This window comes from Macaca nemestrina, chromosome 14 (genome assembly GCF_043159975.1).
Source record: "Macaca nemestrina isolate mMacNem1 chromosome 14, mMacNem.hap1, whole genome shotgun sequence".
Classification (NCBI taxonomy): domain Eukaryota; kingdom Metazoa; phylum Chordata; class Mammalia; order Primates; family Cercopithecidae; genus Macaca; species Macaca nemestrina.
Genome location: NC_092138.1, coordinates 10,476,434 through 10,496,910, shown reverse-complemented (window position 1 = coordinate 10,496,910; position 20,477 = coordinate 10,476,434). Strand labels below are relative to the sequence as shown.

At 42.1% G+C, this 20,477-nt stretch overlaps 1 long non-coding RNA gene and 1 pseudogene across 1 annotated transcript; one reads left to right on the top strand and one right to left on the bottom strand.

Annotated features, from left to right (window-relative positions):
- Positions 1-4,513: 4,513 nt before the first annotated feature.
- LOC139358291 (uncharacterized) lies at positions 4,514-14,594 on the bottom strand. The gene is made up of 3 exons (XR_011613028.1): positions 14,414-14,594; positions 13,487-13,616; positions 4,514-4,600 (listed from the first exon to the last, which is right to left on the bottom strand). It is a non-coding gene; the product is annotated as an uncharacterized lncRNA (long non-coding RNA).
- LOC139358267 (eukaryotic translation initiation factor 3 subunit J-like) lies at positions 4,686-5,599 on the top strand (annotated as a pseudogene).
- Positions 14,595-20,477: the final 5,883 nt, after the last annotated feature.

The following is a 20,477-nucleotide window of genomic DNA, read 5'->3' as shown; positions in this document are numbered from 1 at the left end:
GGGCAGTATGGCCATTTTCACGATATTGATTCTTCCTATCCATGAGCATGGTATGTTCTTCCATTTGTTTGTGTCCTCTTTTATTTCACTGAGCAGTGGTTTGTAGTTCTCCTCGAAGAGGTCCTTTACATCCCTTGTAAGTTGGATTCCTAGGTATTTTATTCTCTTTGAAGCAATTGTGAATGGAAGTTCATTCCTGATTTGGCTCTCTGTTTGTCTGTTACTGGTGTATAAGAATGCTTGTGATTTTTGCACATTAATTTTGTATCCTGAGACTTTGCTGAAGTTGCTTATCAGCTTAAGGAGATTTTGGGCTGAGACAATGGGGTTTTCTAAATATACAATCATGTCATCTGCAAACAGGGACAATTTGACTTCTTCTTTTCCTAACTGAATACCCTTGATTTCTTTCTTTTGCCTAATTGCCCTAGCCAGAACTTCCAACACTATGTTGAATAGGAGTGGTGAGAGAGGGCATCCCTGTCTTGTGCCAGTTTTCAAGGGAATTTTTCCAGTTTTTGCCCATTCAGTATGATATTGGCTGTGGGTTTGTCATAAATAGCTCTTATTATTTTGAGGTACGTTCCATCAATACCGAATTTATTGAGCGTTTTTAGCATGAAGGGCTGTTGAATTTTGTCAAAAGCCTTTTCTGCATCTATTGAGATAATCATGTGGTTCTTGTCTTTGGTTCTGTTTATATGCTGGATTATGTTTATTGATTTGCGAATGTTGAACCAGCCTTGCATCCCAGGGATGAAGCCCACTTGATCATGGTGGATAAGCTTTTTGATGTGTTGCTGAATCCGGTTTGCCAGTATTTTATTGAGGATTTTTGCATCGATGTTCATCAGGGATATTGGTCTAAAATTCTCTTTTTTAGTTGTGTCTCTGCCAGGCTTTGGTATCAGGATGATGTTAGCCTCATAAAATGAGTTAGGGAGGATTCCCTCTTTTTCTATTGATTGGAATAGTTTCAGAAGGAATGGTACCAACTCCTCCTTGTACCTCTGGTAGAATTCAGCTGTGAATCCTTCTGGTCCTGGACTTTTTTTGGTTGGTAGGCTATTAATTATTGCCTCAATTTCAGAGCCTGCTATTGGTCTATTCAGGGATTCAACTTCTTCCTGGTTTAGTCTTGGAAGAGTGTAAGTGTCCAGGAAATTATCCATTTCTTCTAGATTTTCCAGTTTATTTGCGTAGAGGTGTTTATAGTATTCTCTGATGGTAGTTTGTATTTCTGTGGGGTTGGTGGTGATATCCCCTTTATCATTTTTAATTGCGTCGATTTGATTCTTCTCTCTTTTCTTCTTTATTAGTCTTGCTAGTGGTCTGTCAATTTTGTTGATCTTTTCAAAAAACCAACTCCTGGATTCATTGATTTTTTGGAGGGTTTTTTGTGTCTCTATCTCCTTCAGTTCTGCTCTGATCTTAGTTATTTCTTGCCTTCTGCTAGCTTTCGAATGTGTTTGCTCTTGCTTCTCTAGTTCTTTTAATTGCGATGTTAGAGTGTCAATTTTAGATCTTTCCTGCTTTCTCTTGTGGGCATTTAGTGCTATAAATTTCCCTCTACACACTGCTTTACATGTGTCCCAGAGATTCTGGTATGTTGTATCTTTGTTCTCATTGGTTTCAAAGAACATCTTTATTTCTGCCTTCATTTCGTTATGTACCCAGTAGTCATTCAGGAGCAGGTTGTTCAGTTTCCATGTAGTTGAGCGGTTTTGATTGAGTTTCTTAGTCCTGAGTTCTAGTTTGATTGCACTGTGGTCTGAGAGACAGTTTGTTATAATTTCTGTTCTTGTACATTTGCTGAGGAGTGCTTTACTTCCAATTACGTGGTCGATTTTGGAGTAAGTACGATGTGGTGCTGAGAAGAATGTATATTCTGTTGATTTGGGGTGGAGAGTTCTATAGATGTCTATTAGGTCTGCTTGCTGCAGAGATGAGTTCAATTCCTGGATATCCTTGTTAACTTTCTGTCTCGTTGATCTGTCTAATGTTGACAGTGGAGTGTTGAAGTCTCCCATTATTATTGTATGGGAGTCTAAGTCTCTTTGTAAGTCTCTAAGGACTTGCTTGATGAATCTGGGTGCTCCTGTATTGGGTGCATATATATTTAGGATAGTTAGCTCTTCCTGTTGAATTGATCCCTTTACCATTATGTAATGGCCTTCTTTGTCTCTTTTGATCTTTGATGGTTTAAAGTCTGTTTTATCAGAGACTAGTATTGCAACCCCCGCTTTTTTTTGTTCTCCATTTGCTTGGTAAATCTTCCTCCATCCCTTTATTTTGAGCCTATGTATGTCTCTGCGTGTGAGATGGGTCTCCTGAATACAGCAGACTGATGGGTCTTGACTCTTTATCCAGTTTGCCAGTCTGTGTCTTTTAATTGGAGCATTTAGTCCATTTACATTTAAGGTTAAGATTGTTATGTGTGAACTTGATCCTGCCATTATGATATTAACTGGTTATTTTGCTCGTTAGTTGATGCAGTTTCTTCCTAGCCTCGATGGTCTTTACATTTTGGCATGTTTTTGCAATGGCTGGTACCGGTTGTTCCTTTCCATGTTTAGTGCTTCCTTCAGGGTCTCTTGTAAGGCAGGCCTAGTGGTGACAAAATCTCTAAGCATTTGCTTATCTGTAAAGGATTTTATTTCTCCTTCACTTATGAAACTTAGTTTGGCTGGATATGAAATTCTGGGTTGAAAATTCTTTTCTTTAAGAATGTTGAATATTGGCCCCCACTCTCTTCTGGCTTGTAGAGTTTCTGCCGAGAGATCTGCTGTTAGTCTGATGGGCTTCCCTTTGTGGGTAACCCGACCTTTCTCTCTGGCTGCCCTTAAGATTTTTTCCTTCATTTCAACTTTGGTGAATCTGGCAATTGTGTGTCTTGGAGTTGCTCTTCTCGAGGAGTATCTTTGTGGCGTTCTCTGTATTTCCTGGATTTGAATGTTGGCCTGCCCTACTAGGTTGGGGAAGTTCTCCTGGATGATATCCTGAAGAGTGTTTTCCAACTTGGTTCCATTTTCCCCCTCACTTTCAGGCACCCCAATCAGACGTAGATTTGGTCTTTTTACATAATCCCATACTTCTTGCAGGCTTTGTTCATTTCTTTTTCTTCTTTTTTCTTTTGGTTTCTCTTCTCGCTTCATTTCATTCATTTGATCCTCAATCGCTGATACTCTTTCTTCCAGTTGATCGAGTCGGTTACTGAAGCTTGTGCATTTGTCACGTATTTCTCGTGTCATGGTTTTCATCTCTTTCATTTCGTTTATGACCTTCTCTGCATTAATTACTCTAGCCATCAATTCTTCCACTTTTTTTTCAAGATTTTTAGTTTCTTTACGCTGGGTACGTAATTCCTCCTTTAGCTCTGAGAAATTTGATGGACTGAAGCCTTCTTCTCTCATCTCGTCAAAGTCATTCTCCGTCCAGCTTTGATCTGTTGCTGGCGATGAGCTGCGCTCCTTTGCCGGGGGAGATGCACTCTTATTTTTTGAATTTCCAGCTTTTCTGCCCTGCTTTTTCCCCATCTTTGTGGTTTTATCTGCCTCTGGTCTTTGATGATGGTGATGTACTGATGGGGTTTTGGTGTAGGTGTCCTTCCTGTTTCATAGTTTTCCTTCTAACAGTCAGGACCCTCAGCTGTAGGTCTGTTGGAGATTGCTTGAGGTCCACTCCAGACCCTGTTTGCCTGGGTATCAGCAGCAGAGGTTGCAGAAGATAGAATATTTCTGAACAGCGAGTGTACCTGTCTGATTCTTGCTTTGGAAGCTTCCTCTCAGGGGTGTACTCCACCCTGTGAAGTGTGGGGTGTCAGACTGCCCCTAGTGGGGGATGTCTCCCAGTTAGGCTACTCAGGGGTCAGGGACCCACTTGAGCAGGGAGTCTGTCCCTTCTCAGATCTCAACCTCCGTGTTGGGAGATCCACTGCTCTCTTCAAAGCTGTCAGACAGAGTCGTTTGCGTCTGCAGAGGCTTCTGCTGTGTTTGTTATTGTTTTACTGTGCCCTGTCCCCAGAGGTGGAGTCTACAGAGACAGGCAGGTTTCCTTGAGCTGCTGTGAGCTCCACCCAGTTCGAGCTTCCCAGCAGCTTTGTTTACCTACTTAAGCCTCAGCAATGGCGGGCGCCCCTCCCCCAGCCTCGCTGCTGCCTTGCCGGTAGATCACAGACTGCTGTGCTAGCAATGAGGGAGGCTCCGTGGGCGTGGGACCCTCCTGGCCAGGTGTGGGATATGATCTCCTGGTGTGCCTGTTTGCTTAAAGCGCAGTATTGGGGTGGGAGTTACCCGATTTTCCAGGTGTTGTGTGTCTCAGTTCCCCTGGCTAGGAAAAGGGATTCCCTTCCCCCTTGCGCTTCCCAGGTGAGGCGATGCCTCGCCCTGCTTCAGCTCTCGCTGGTCGGGCTGCAGCAGCTGAGCAGCACCGATCGTCCGGCACTCCCCAGTGAGATGAACCCAGTACCTCAGTTGAAAATGCAGAAATCACCGGTCTTCTGTGTCGCTCGCGCTGGGAGTTGGAGACTGGAGCTGTTCCTATTTGGCCATCTTGCTCCGCCCCCGCAAATTTCTTGAAAGCACGTGAAAAATAACATGAACTAATGGACAGATAGAGGCAAAAATAGATATATAGATGTGAATTAAATATTAAAGTGTTAATGACAAAATCTTAGAGATAGATATATGGTATTCACTGTAAAAATTCTTTCAACTTTGTTGTATGTTTGAAAATTTACATAATATAATGTTAAAGGAAAATTGCAGCAGAGATAATATTCTAAACAGCTAAAAAAAATTTTGACTTTCAGAAGACCAGACTCCTTGAGAGAGAAAAAATTATTTTTGTTTTGTTGTTCGTTTGCTTGTTTTTTAATTCTGGCAGCAGCAGAGGAACTCTGACTCCTGGGGTGCAGAAAAATTCTCCGTGGAAGCCCTGTGAAGGAGGTGGGGGACCGCGGCAAAGGCGAGGAAGAGGACGAGGATGAGGATGTCTAGGATAACTGGGACGATGGTGATGACAGGAAAAAGAAAAAAGAGGAAGCAGAAGTAAACATTTTAGGAAAGAAAAAACTAGCAGAGAAGATAAAAGAGAAAGAACGGCAACAGAAGAAAGGGCAGGAAGAAATTATAAAGGGGTTAGAAGAACCTGAAGAACTCCAGGTGCTAACACCAGAGGAACAATGAGCAGATAAACCGCAGCTGGAGAAATCACAGGACGAGTCAGACATGGAATTAGCAAAGGCAACTTTTGGTGTAAAGACTACTGTATGTGGAACGGATGCTATAAACCCATCTTCAAGGGATGACCTTACAGAGTTTGGAAAGTTACTAAAAGATAAAATTACACAAAATAAAAAGTCACTATATTATGCCAAATTTTTGGAAGTCTTAGTTGGAGATACTGATGACTTGAAAAAGGTTCCCGATACATTGTGCTTTGAAGTGAAAAACAGAAGCAAGCAAAGCCAAGCCAAGCCAAAAAGAAGAACAAAGGTGTGGTTCCTGCAGGGAGATTAAAAGCCACCGTGATAAATGAACTGCTAGATTGTGGTGGTGACGATGCAGGGTACGCACAAGACTATGAAAACGTCATGTGACATTGCATCTTTTCCTGGTGTCGTCTTTCTGTTGCCCACGACCCCTTCAACGCACAGCACAACTTCCTTTCCTTTCAGTTCTGCCAAATGCTACAATCGAAGTGCAGTCTCTTTAGTCCTGGTTATTTAACCCCTTGACACTTAGGTGTTAACGTGCAAATGAGGGAGCTTGGGTCTTGCTGCCAAGGGGTTAAAATCAGGAACCTCAATTGCTACTAAATCATAGTCCAAAACAAAACAAACCTAATAATGTTGTCATTTTTGGTTTCAGATTTCCTAGCGGCAGTCACTAAAAATTGGAAACAGGAGGCTGCAACATGACAAAATAAATTGTGTAGTACTTAACAGCACTATTCAGTGATACAGCCTTAACCACACCTCCTTGATCTACTTCCTAACTTGTCAAGAGAAGCAGTTTGCAGCAAGGGCATGTGGCATGCACCTAGTATTAAAATTGCTTTGTCTTAAAATTGAATGTGAGGCTATTAAAAATACATTGTAAGAAGACTGCTTATGCCAGAGTGAAGATACTGTGGCTGAAAAGCACTAGTTTGATTAAAATTAAATGACCAAAGCCTTCCAACTTTGAATCCGAAGAGCGTAAGCCTCTCCATTATAGCACCACATGTTGTGGATTCTCTTGAGTGCAAAGACTGAAACCACCTTTGCAAAATTATGACTGAGACAGCGAAAGAGATCTAACTTAATTGATTCCATCATGCTTCTAACCTCCAAGCTGTCCTTGTTCATTCTCGGGTGTAGGCCGAAGTTACCTTTGGGAGAAACTTAGTTTATAGTTTAAAACAAAGACGATAACAGCCCTATCCCAAAGTAGACCTCCTCCTTGCCTGGGGACTACTGCCTTTGCAGGACTGACATTAGTCACAAGATTAGAAATTACTGTTTAGGAGTCATGCAGCCAGAGGCTACAAGATTCTGACCCTCCCTAACCTGTTCCTAAGATCAGTGCGTGAGATATTTTGCAGGCCCTGCACTTAATGGATCAGTTGGCACCACCCAGATTGATAAACTATCTCATATGACCTTGTGACCCCCCACCCAGGAACTGACTCAGCACAAGAAGACAGCTTCGACTCCCTGTGATTTCTTCTCTGACCAATTAGCAGTCCTGGCTCATTGGCCTCCCCGCACCCACCAAGTTGTGGTTAAAAACTATGCTCCCCTGTCAGGCGTGGTGGCTCATGCCTGTAATCCCAGCACTTTGGGAGGCCTAGGTGGGTGGATCACGAGGTCAGGAGATCAAGACCATCCCTGGCTAACATGGTGAAACCCCATCTCTACTAAAAATACAGAAAAAAAAAAAAATTAGCTAGGTGTGGTGGCGGGCACCTGTAGTCCCAGCTACTCGGGAGGCTGAGGCAGGAGAATGGCGTGAACCCAGGAGGCAGAGCTTGCAGTGAGCCAAGATCGTGCCGCTGCACTCCAGCCTGGGTGGCAGAGCGAGACTCCGTCTCAGAAAAAAAAAAAAAAAAAAAAGCTCCTCAAATGCTCTTCGGGGAGACTAATTTAAGTGATAATACAGCTCTGGTCTCCCACACAGCCAGCTCTGTGTGATTTACTCTTTCTCTATTGCCATTCCCCTGTCTTGAGAAATTGGCTCTGTCTAGGCAGTAGGCAAGGTGAACCCCTTGGGCGTATTTCTACTGAAGTGCTTCAACTGGGAACTGCAGGACTCTTTACCTGTTTTTGTTTGCCTGATTTAAGTGTCTGAGAACCATATCTTAGTTCTCCTGGGCTGCAACAAATCAATTTTACCAGGGTTTTGGCATTTCCTTTCTTTTCCTTTATAAAATACACTCAGCAAACTGCACCAGTTAACTACAGTTTGATAAATTGTTAACAATTATGACATTTGCAATGTTTATAAAGCAACCATTTTAAATAAATAAATAACAAAGAGCATTAAAGAAGTTTATTTGAAAGGACACAAAGATAGATGTGTACCCGCCCCCCACCCGCTACACCCTTGTTCTGCTCTCTAATCTTTGCACATACCAGAGATTTCGTAAGTTCTGTGAGTACCTGGTTTTCTGCACGTACCAGAGATTTTGTTTTGCACATACCAGAGATTGTGTAAGTTCTGAGGCAAGGTCACAAGACGTGTTTAAGTAAGATAAACTCTTGCTGCCATAAACCTGCTCTCCTGCCTCAAAGTTTGAACCAAAATATCAGAAATGGCGGGAACCAATCATAGTTAGGCAAATCGCCTTGTTCAAACACTAGCCAATCATATATCTGATTTGTATAATAACTCTACGCCCACTTTTCTTAGACTATATAACACTGCTTGGAGCTCAGTGGGGGAGCTCTCCTGCCCGTCTCGTTTCACGAGCGAGGGAGAGTTCCAGGTTCGAACCTGTAATAAAGATCCTTGCTGCTTAGCTTTGACTCTGGACTCTGGTGGTCTTCTTCGGGGAATAAACGGTCTGGGCATAACATATTCTGTGAATAAAAGACAGCAGTTTCTGCCCCAGCCTGGAGAAGGGTCAGAACATGAGAAGGATTTGAAAGGAGAGCAGAGAAGTCACACTTGGGTGTGAGTCCCTGAGCCACAGAGGTAGGGGAAGGGAGACAGAGGAAGTGTCAGGAATGTGTATTTTTGCACATAAGAGTCTATGGCTGTAAAACTGCTCATTATTATATGTTCATATAAACATACTACATGTTATTATATATTAAGTTTATCCCAAATGTTTCTGACAATGTATTAGGTTGGTGTAAATGTAATTGCGATTTTTGTCGTTACTTTTAAATGGCAAAACTGTAATTATGTTTGCACCAACCTAATACACATTAAAGACAATTTTCAAACTCGTAAGTTCTAGAACCCTTGTGAGAACAGTTTCCCTAATATAACTGATAAAGCTACTTATTAGATGGGAAAACAGTGTTCTTTTTTTGTTTGTTTGTTTGTTTTTGAAACAGGGTTTCTGGTTCTGTCACCCAGGCTGGAGTGCAGTAGCGTGATCGTGACTCAATGCAACCTCCACTTCCCAGGATCCCAAAGTTCTAGGATTACAAGCATGAGCCACTGTGCCTGGCCACGGTGTTCTTGTGATCATTGGAATCTGTAGTGTAATCCCACCATAATAATTTGGTAATGGGAGTTTAAAGTCCCAGTTATACTTAGAAAAGAAAGTTTTAATAACAGGAATAAATTAAGGGGATACTTTTTTCTGAAGTTTTGTTGAAATGTTTTGGAGAAAATCTTACAACATGAAGGCTAAAAAGATTACCTGAACACAAGAAGGCTAAGGCACAGTTAAATAAATTAGCGTTCGTCACTGTCAATTTGCACTTGCTTTCTAGTGGCAAATAATTGGGGTGTGTCCTTGACTGGATCTGTCAATTATTTTTATCAGTCATTTGAATGACTATGGTGGTGACGCTGACAGGAAGCTTGAAGGTACTTAAAATTTTTTTTACTTTGTAATTGTTGTGGGTACATAATAGGTGTATATATTTATGGGCTATGTGAGATACTTTGCTACAGGCACGCAACGTGTAATAATCACATCCGAGTAAATGGGGTATCCATCTCCTCAAGCATTTATCCTTTCATTGTGTTACAAAAAATCCAATTATATTCTTTTAGTTATTTTTACATGTACAAGTAAATTATTATTGACTACAGTTACCTTGTTGTGCTATCAAATACTAGGTTTGTTTCATTCTTTCTTTTTTTTGTACCCATTAACCATCCCCACTTCCCCCCACACCCCCACTCCCCTTCCTAGCCTCTGGTAACCATCCTTCTACCTCTGTCTCCATGAGGTCAATTGTTTTAATGTTTAGCTCCACAAATAAGTGAGAACATGTGAAGTTTGTACTTCTGTGCTTGACTTATTTCACTTGAAATAATGATCTCCAGTTCCATCCATGTTGTTGCCAATGACAGATTTCATTCTTTTTTATTGCTGAAATAGTACTGCATTGTGTATATGTATATGTACATTTTCTTTATCCATTCATCTGTTGATGGACACTTAGGTTGCGCCCAAATTTTGGCTATCCTGCAACAAACGTGGGAGTGCAGCTATCTCTTTGATATGCTGATTTCCTTTCTTTTGGGTATATACCTAGCAATGGGATTGCTGGATCGAATGGTAGCTTTATTTTTAGTTTTTTGAGGAATCTCCAAACTGTTCTCCACAGTGGTTATACTTATTTACATCCCCACCAACAGTGTACAAATGTTCCCTTTTCTCCACATCCTCTCTAGCATTTGTTTTTGCTTGTCTTTTGGATATAAGTCATTTTAACCGGGGTGAGATGATACCTCCTTGTAGTTTTGATTTGCATTTTTCTGATGATTGGTGATGTTGAGCACCTTTTCATATGCCTGTTTGCCTTTCGTATATCTTCTTCTTCCTTTTTTTTTTTTTTTTTTTTTCTGAGATGGAGTTTCATTCTGTTGCCAGTTGCCCAGGCTGGAATGCAGTGAAGTGATCTCGGCTCACTGCCACCTCCACCTCCCGGCTTCAAGCAATTCTCCTGTCTTAGCCTCCCAGGTAGCTGGGATTATAGGTGTATGCCATCACACCCGGCTAATTTTTGTATTTTTAGTAGAGATGAGATTTCAAAATATTGACCAGGCTGGTCTTGAACTCCTGGCCTCAAGTGATCTGCTCACCTCGGCCTCCCAAAGTGCTGGGATTACGGGCGTGAGCTACCACACCCAGCCTGCCATTTGTATGTCTTCTTTTGAGAAATGTCTATTCAAGATCTTTTGCCAATTTTTAAAATCGGATTATTAGACTTTTTTCCTATAGAATTGTTGGAGCTCCTTATATATTCTGGTTATTAATCCCTTATCAGATGGGTAGTTTGCAAATGTTTTCTCCTATTCTATAGGTTGCCTCTTCACTTTATTGACTGTATTCTTTGCTATGCAGAAGCTTTTTAACTTAATGTCATCCTATTTGTCTATTTTTGCTTTGGTTGCCTGTTCTTGTGGGGTACTGCTCAAGAAATCTTTGTCCAGACCAATGTCCTGGTGAGTTTCCCCAGTGTTTTTGTGTAGTAGTCTCATAGTTCCAGGTTTTGAATTCTAGCCATTTTGATTTTATTTTTGTATATAGTGAGAGATAGGGGTCTAGTTTCAGTCTTCTGCATGGATATCCAGTTTTCCCAGCACCATTTATTAAAGAAACTGTCTTTTCCCCAGTGTTTGTTCTTGGCAACTTTGTTAAACATAAGTTTACTGTAGATGTGCTTGAGGGCACACACAAAAATCCATCCCACACCACTAAGCCACCCAAACAAACATGAAAGACAAATAAAAGCTATTTTCGTTAAGGAAACTTCACTCTGGAACTAATTCCCTGGGCCCCTTGTTACCACCAGCCCCTCCTATAAGAAAATGATTGTCGAAGCTTCAGTGATGATTGAAGGGATGCTCTATAAGTCAAGTCCGTGGGTGAAAGAGACACAAACCAACATTGAAGCTGCTTATGCAAGAGGAGGACCTGGGTGACGCAGGCCTGGCTGGATGCAGGGCTCACAGATGGTCATCAGCACTCCATCTCTTCCCACCTTCAGGACCTACTGTCTGCTGTTTTGCACACACTCCCAGCCAGGCTCACTTTTTATCCTCCTTGGAGGAAAGTGGGTTTCCTAGTTGTGTCTGGGCCGGTGCTGCTTGGCCCTGCCTGGGTCCTGTGCCGGCCTCAGGATGAGAAGGATGGTCAACCCAGCTGCAGCACACGGATTGCTCTGTGAAGAGCAATGCTCCACAGGAAACCAGGATGGCTTCACCAGGGAGGCAGAACAGCAAATGCCCTTGACAGAGGGCATGCACTGTGGATACAAGAATCAAGATTTTAAACAGAAAGGCAGAAAGAAGAGGACTTCCAAACCCTAGAAAGTTTAAAACTAATAGAATACATTTTATTATGCGTAAATGTAAAGCTTTATGTTGAGATTAAATATATATATGTATGTGTCAAATTGTATCTAAAAATATGTGTAGCCAAAAAGTCAGAAAAAATAAAAATAGAAAAGTAACAAAAATAAAGCAAAAATATATGCAGCCATATTCATCTGATGCAACTATGAGAAAAAAGTAGAAATGGTTTCGTAGTGGCCTTAAAAAAAAAAAAAACCTTAGTTTTTGGTTGCTGGTCACTTTGAGATGGTTATCAACATGATTTGGCCACTTAAAAAGTTTGTAATAATGACATTAAGAAGCAAGATAAAAGAGGAGATAATGCTGTTAATGCCTATTTCATGGGGGCATGTCTGGAATATTGTGCTTGAGCCTGGGGGGCGAAGGATGACATTTTAAGACGGACACTCGTGAGCATCCAGAGAAGAATCAGCATCCAGCTCGTGAAAACCACCGTGACACGGCGCCCCCCATCCCACTCGCCCCAGAGCATGCCACTTTTGTTTAGGGATTATGTTGAGTGTAAAGCAATTAAAAATCAATAGATAGAAGATTGTTTCTCTGCTCTCCCCTCGGATGCCTAAAACCTGGGCATAAATTTCCCCTCGTTAAGGTGGCATGGATTTCCCCCTCTCCTGCCCCAGGATGGGGAGAGGGGACTCTTGCTACCAGGGACAGAGAACCAGCACCAAGATGAGTCTGCATAAACAAGCCTCCCTAAATTAGCACGAAAATCCATTAGTTCCCACACAGTTTTCCTAGTCACTTTTCCACAATTAATCATTCCTCAAAGCCCAAACCCTCTTTCCTTTGTTAAAATGGCACATAAGCCTCTGAGTTTAGCCATTTCTTTGACTTTCCCTTCCTTTCTGTGAACTCCTGTGTATATAAAATATTAGTAAACTTTCTACTATTTTCTCCTGCTAATCAGTCTCTTGTGAGTCAAACTTGCAGAGCCTCCCAGTTGGTGAACCTAAGAGGGAAGAGAAAATGTGTTTCTTTCCTGGCGCTACAAATGGTGCATCTCTGTTGAAAGGAAGTACTTATCGCTACACAGCAGGAGGTATAATCCAGAAAGAAGAAAGAAGTGTGCTGGATATTATAGAATATCCCTGCTCTTCATAAGTGTATGATACCAATTTTTCAGTACTTCTAAAATTTTTTGGTCCCAAACATACCTTAAATCCCTCTAAAACAAGAATAAAAAAAATTGAATACCTTGTTGAGAAACAGATGTTCCGAACTTTTTCATCCTGTAGAACTGAAACTATACCCATTAAACAACTCCCATTTTCTTCCCCACCCCAGTCCCCACTAACCACCACTCTACTTTCTATTTCTATGAACTTAGCTACCTTAGATAACTTGTTTAAGTAGATTCACATGACATATTCCTTTTTGTGACCATGCTCTCACTCTTAGGACAATAGCCTTAGGGTTCATCCATGGAGTAGCACAGGACATAATTTCCTTCCTTTCTAAGGTCGCAGAATGTTCTATTGTGTGTCTATGTTCAAAGGAGGAATTCTGGAGATGGGTGACTATATCAACACTCATGGTATCTTATTTATTTATTTATTTTTCCTGAGACGGAGTCTCGCTTTGTCGCCCAGGCTGGAGTGCAGTGGCGCCATCTCAGCTCACTGCAAGCTCTGCCTCCCGGGTCCACGCCGTTCTCCTGCCTCAGCCTCCCGAGTAGCTGGGACTACAGGTGCCCGCCACCACGCCCGGCTAATTTTTTATATTTTTAGTAGAGACGTGTTTTCACCGTGTTAGCCAGGATGGTCTCGATCTTCTGACCTCGTGATCCGCCCGCCTCGGCTTCCCAAAGTGCTGGGATTACAGGAGTGAGCCACCGTGCCCAGCATCTTATTTAATTTTTAACACAAAATTATGAGGTCATTGCTGTTATACACATTTATAGTGGTTAAAACCAAGCCTTGGAGAGTGTAAGTTATTTGCCCAAAGTTGATGCACACCAGAAATGAGACCTGAGTTGTCTTCTTTCCAAGCCTTTGCCATTGAGTAGGAAACTCCTAAAGTCAAAGCGTACTGGAATCGTTGCTTCTATTGGTTTTTTTTCCACTTACTGTTTTAGTGCAGACATGTCTGAAATGCAAACAGGTTTTAAAACGGAAGCTTTGGAGTATTCTGTAATTATGGCTATCAACGTTTAGTATTTCCAGCAAAACATTCTTATTTATCAACTTCCCTATTTATCTCAATGAAAATAATAAGTAGGAAAAAGAAAAAGCGTAAATAGTTTTCACGGCTTCTACAATCCCAAAGAAAAATAAAAAATATAAGAGAGAAATGCAAGTTCAGAGAAGTTCCTAATTTTCTTCTCTTTCATAATTGGGCAAAATGATCAAACTATTCTTGCTGAGTGGACAACTCCCCATGCTGCCTCAGAAAGGCTTTGTTGCCTCGTGGGGCAATGCCTGAGGATTCCCTAGATGCTAGGGGAGATGCAACAGCATTGCCCCAGCTGACTTTACTATGCTGTTTTTCTTTTTCATTTATTTATTTATTTATTTATTTATTTATTTATTTATTTATTTATTTTTGAGACAGAGTTTCACTCTTGTTGCCCAGGCTGAAGTACAATGGCATGATCTCAGCTCACCACAACCTCTGCCTTCTGGGTTCAAGCGATTCTCCTGCTGCACCCTCCCGAGCAGCTGGGGTTACAGGCATGTGCCACCACTCCTGGCTAATTTTTGTATTGTTAGTAGACATGGTGTTTCTCCACGTTCGTCAGGCTGTCTCGATCTCCTGACCTCAGGTGATCCATCTGCCTCGGCCTCCCAAAGTGCTGGGATTACAGGCGTGAGCCACCGCGCCCGGCCACTATGCTATCATTCTTGGTCTCACTAGATTAGATATTTTGTGAAGATGAGTCTTACCTTAAATACCCTTCATGCTAGTTTGTACCATTAATCTCACACACCTCAAGCTGTTTCTCTTTATCTTCACTGTCCCTTCACGGTTCTCTGGGGGAGAGACAGCAGAAGAGGGTCCCAACTCCCTGTGTGTGAAAACTGCTGGGATCAGACAGGATTGGTGGCCCCTGGTTTGCCAGCCCAGATGGCACTCACATGGACCTCTTGCATTGTCCTGCCGGACTCTGGCAGAGTTCCAGAATCCACCAGGCCCCTGAGAATGGAGTGGTGAGGCCTTAGAGGACCCCTGCTGAGGATACTGGCTGGCTCCTGATGATGGGGACTCTCTAAAGAACACGGGTGTTCTAAGTTCCCTGAGGCCTTTTTTTTTTTTTTTTTTTTTTTTTTTTTTTTTTGAGAAGGAGTCTGGCTCTGTCGCCCAGGCTGGAGTGCAGTGGCCGGATCTCAGCTCACTGCAAGCTCCGCCTCCCGGGTTTACGCCATTCTCCTGCCTCAGCCTCCCGAGTAGGCTACAGGCGCCGCCACCTCGCCCGGCTAGTTTTTTGTACTTTTTAGTAGAGACGGGGTTTCACCATGTTAGCCAGGATGGTATCCATCTCCTGACCTGGTGATCCACCTGTCTCGGCCTCCCAAAGTGCTGGGATTACAGGCTTGAGCCACCGCGCCCGTCCTCCCTGAGGCATTTCTAAGCATCTCCAGGACAGCGAGGAGGGTCTAGGATTCCTATGTCCTGGGGGCAGGAGAAATTCCCCAAGTCCACCTGAGACCCACTGAGCTATGGCAAAGTGCCAGGGTCCCAGGGAGTTGTAGCCAAATTAGCAACAATTATTCTCTTAGCTAAATTATCATTCTGCAATGGTATTCACCAGGTGTCTATCATATACTGGGGACCCCTACACTGTCAAACAAAGTCCCCGTCCTCAAGATGCTTTGGTTGGGGAGATGGGATATGTAACAGTTTTGTGTGTCCTTCTGATATAACTAAAACATATTTCTTATATCATTCAAATTATTATTCAGTTTCATTTGTCCCTTGGAACTTGGGGAAATACTCACTTGTTTACCACTTCACATATTTCTTAATGAAATTCTACTCACTTCTGCAGAGTCTTGCAACCATCCCTGACACTACTCCTGAGTGTTGCACGTCAGTAACTTTCAACATGAAGCACATAGAAATGTGGAAGTTGGCAGTGTGCATGAGGAGTAGGGTACTGTGCAGAGTGGATGGATTTAGAGGATTCACAGGCCATATCCCCAGTGTAGACAATAATTAGCCTGGCAATGGTGACCTTGTATGGACCTTGCTCTGTGAACCACAAATCTGGGATGCTGGCCAAGGAAACACTCAGGCAGAACAACCCAGCACCAAGGCTTTTTAATTGCCCAGCAGTGGGACTGTGATCCTGGGAGACCTGTGCCTTCAGCCATTGCTGATTCTTCCTTCTAGAGTGGGAGATCAGCACCTGGACAGAGGACACTGTGAATAGAAAACGCATTTAAAAGAAGGGATTATTGCTTCCTCGGATCAGACCGTGTGATCTACACTGAACTCTCACATATTATTTTGTCTGGCATCTTAACAATGATCCCAAAGAAACATCAGACTCCTTGTTCAGAGGGTAGGTTAGTTCTCAGCAGTACAAGCTGGGTCCTCAGTGGATCCTGTGGATTTGAGAATGAAGTTTAGAGATGCTTTGGACCATAGCTGCAGGTCTGATTTGAGGACAATGAGACCAAGTCAGGGAGGCAGCAACCAATGGGGTGGGGAGCTTGGGGGAGGGAACAAGACGCAAGAAATAACAAACATAAAGCACCAGAGTGGACTTAGTAACTCAGTAGAACTTCCAAATCTCATATTGAGATTGCCCTGGCTTTGGCCTGTTGAAGGGATCATATACAGGGAATAGGGGATGCCTGATTATATGGGTCTCTTTCCTCTTTACAATCCCAAAGATTTAAAATGATGTTTTGTGTGTGTCTTTAGTAGAATTGGAGAATACACAAACTTTGTGTGTGTTTACTTATCACACATATGTGTGTGTGTGTGTGTGTGTGTATATATATATAAATCTTTGTTTTCTCTCTTATTCCCTAACCATGTAACATAAGATGTCCCGACTATATAATAGTGTTTAAATGTAATTTATTTCATATCTTAGTGTTTAAGCTACATGGTATCAAAGAGAAGAGGAAACATCATTCAAATACCTTAACCTGTCTTCTAGGAAAACGGTTAGTGCATTGTCAGTTGTATGTATCAGGTTAATCAGAATTATGGCCTTCTGATTATCTTTCTTTGAAGACTGAGTACGGTTTTAGGAGATGCATATGGGCACCAAGTTGACAAGGGGTAGAATTGAATTGTAATGGTTAATTTTATGTGTCAACTTGACTAGTCCTTGGGGCATCCAGATATGTGGTCCAACTTTATTCTAAGTATGTCTGTGAAGGTGTTTTTGGATGACATTGACATTTGAATCAGTAAACTGAGGAAAGCAGATTGCTCTGCTTAGCATGGGTGACCGTCATCTGATCAGTGAAAGTCCTAATGAATAAAAAATGCTGACCCTTCCATGAATAAGAAGAGATTCCTTTTGCTGATTGTGAGCTGGGACATTGCTCTTCTTGGGACTTGAGACTGTCAGCTTTCAGACTAGAACTATACTATTGGCTTGCCAGGGTGTCTATCTGGCCAACTTCACATCTTAGGACTTCTGAACTTCCATAATCATGTGAGCCAATTCTTTTCTTTTTTTTTCTTTTGAGACAGAGTCTTGTTTTGTCGCCCAGGCTGGAGTGCAGTCACGTGATCTCAGCTCACTACAACCTCTGCCTCCAGGGTTCAAGCGATTCTCCTGCCTCAGCATCCCGAGTGTCTGGGACTATAGGCGCCTGCCACCATGCCTGGTTAATTTTTTGTGTTTTTAATAGAGACGGGGTTTCACTATGTTGGCCAGGATGGTCTCTATCTCCTGACCTCGTGATCCGCCCGCCTCAGCCTCCCAACGTGCTGGTATTACAGGCATGAGCCACTGTGCCCAGCCACCAATTCTTAATAATTCATTTACCTGTAACTATATCTCTCTTCCTTTATCTGCTTCCTGTTTTTTCTGTTTCTCTGGAGAACGCTGACGAATACAGGCTTTATGAAATCTTTCCATGAATCCAAGAGGTCTGTGAATACGAGATTATGAATCCCCACCTAAAGACTTTTTAGTGCTAGGACTCATTCACAAGGCACAGAATATATCAGACCAGTTTAGTGTCAAGTTTTCAAGGATCCGTTGCCTTCTCTTACCTTATTCAACTGTTCACCACTCACAAACTTTCCATTTTCACCCTCTTGCCTCAGCTCCCTCTTACCCCAGTACACATATTTGGGTCAGGGCTGCATGGCCTCTCATGCCTCATCCTCAGCTGTGATAGGCAGATGTTTATGATCCTAGAGGCCTGCAAGAGAGATGGCTTCTGGGACCTTTTGCTGCTGCCATGGCACCCCTTCATGTTGACCCCAACCCCCTCATCCCCCAAGCCCCCTCAGTTCTCTGCAGTTGTCATCTCAAGCACTGGGAACGGGTCAATGTTTTGGGTAATACACATATGGCAACGATGTAATCTTCTCATGCCCCTAATTACTGTCTGCAGTTGTGGAGTTATTGCTCAATAATCTGATTTATGAACTAAAACACTGGGGTTTTAACAATAAATAACCAATCACGTTTAGGCGTTTGGAAAGAACAATCATGTGATTGGAGGGTAAGGGAAGATTGACACCAGTTGATATCTTCTTGAGAACATTCAAAATTTGTTTTCATTGAACCTGCATATAGTATAATACAGAGAGATAAGGCAGAAAAGGAGCAATATTTTCCTTTGATTAGTATCTGGCCACCCTTGGGGAAAAGTGTACTGTCACATGATTTTATTTTTATAAATCGATTATCCCCTAGACATCATTACAGATGGTGCTAAACCATTTTTTTTAAATATTGAAGACAAAGGTAACAACTTTCATAATGAATTGACTTCTACCTTAGAGAAATCCCTGTAAGAATTGGAATCTGTAAATTCTGCACTGATCCATCCAGGATTGGCTAAGATGGGAGGAGGAGGGGAAAACCCACACTGTGAGTGTTGTTTAGTTCAGATGTTTTGGAGGATAATTTGGAAATATTTACAGAAGTTTTAAAGAATATACTAATTTGTGGAGCAATTCCCCCAAGAATCTAGAGCAACAGCAATACAAATATGGGAGAATATTTGTATATCACTGTCCAAATCTATAATTGGAAAAAAATTATACTCCTGGAGATAGGCTGAGTGCCTACCAATAGGTATGTCCACATGAAGAAATCCTATGTAGTCATCGCAGCCAGGAGGAACAAGTTCCAGAGATCTGTTGTACATCATGGTGACCGTACCATGATGGTGACTGTAGACAGATCATTAATTATCTACAGTTAATAAGAACATATTACGTACTTGTAAATTGCCAAGAGAGTAGATTTTGAGTGCTCTTATCACAAAAATATGTGTGAGCTAATGTAAACGTTAAATAGCTTGATTTAGCCATTGCACAAGCATCATATTTCACATCACATATATATAATTTTTACTCATCAATTAAATAAGTAAATATATAAGTAATTTTTTAAAAAGGATAACATAGATCTATGTATGTCTTGCCATAAAGGAATGAATGTGATATATTGTTGAGTTAAAAATAAGTGGCATATACATTTTTATCTGATATAAATAAAGAAATCCAACAGATTCTTATTTTTTCAGACAAGTGAATCACATGGTAAGCAGCTGAGAATCACTGCACAAAGTATGTATTTTTGGTTTCTAAAAAATGTCCTTCCCGTTCCAAATAAAAGTTTGGTTTTTTAGAATCACTTCAACTACCTCAACCTCTATCCTGTCCTGCGTGGAGCGGAGCAGCCACTCTCACTCTTGAGGCAGAATCCGCCTTCTCTTTGGGCCTTGAAAAGAACACTCATAAAATAATGTTGTTTGTCTTCCCAGCCCTGCAGGGATTCGCATCTGCGAGGGAGGCATGGCTCAGTTATAGGCAGACATCAGCACCACGTGGTTCCCTGCTCCTCATCCACTCCAAGGCAGCATCAGGCACCATTCATCTTTATATCCATGTCTATTTGCTGAGACCCTGTCAGTGTAGCATCAGCAGGTTTTATGAGTCAGAACCAGTTTCTTCTCATTCCTCTTCACAGAATAAGAAAACTAAAGCTTAGAGGGGTCATAAAGTTGTGCCCTGATTCTCACACTGGAAGGAAGCCCCGAGAACCTGCACCCATCCCCACCTGGCCTCCCTCACCTACTTGGGAATGAGCCTGGGAAACACAGGCTGACTCTGGGATGATGTTGGAGAGGCTCTACATCCTGCAGGCACTTCCCACTCCACGTTACCCAGTGAGTCAAAGAAAGACATTTAGTCACTCAAAGCTGCTGCAGATTCCAGTGTCCAGGGAGGAACTTTCACTCTGGAAAACACGAACTCATTTCCCTTGGAGGAAATCATTTCTTCAGGATACTGAATGGCACCAACCAGCACCCAGGATCCTGAGAGGGTATTGCAGCTCCCAAAGTACCACTGGTGTGAGAAGCTCAAACCTCACAAATACCATGTTATTCTTCCTGTGGAGGACTGCTTCTCCCAGAGATAATGGTACTGATATCTTCAATTCCATGTGGCCTTTTAACAAAATGACCTCAACCCCCCTTTATCGAATGATGGCTATATGGCCACTTTTCTTTGATTTTTTAGAATTCGTCCTGTCGAAGTGAATTTTTTGTATCTTTTGACCAGCATTTCCCTATAGTCTGCCTCCCTGCAAGCCCTGGGTAAGCACCATTCTACTCTCTACTTCTATGAGTTCAGCTTTTTAAAGATTTCACGTATAAGGTAAATCGTGCAGTATTTGTCTCTCTGTGCCTGGTTTATTTCACTTAACACAATGTCCTCCAGGCTCATTCATGTTGTTTCAAATGATCGATTTTCCTTCCTTTTAAGGTTGTATAGCATTCTGTTGTGTATGTATGC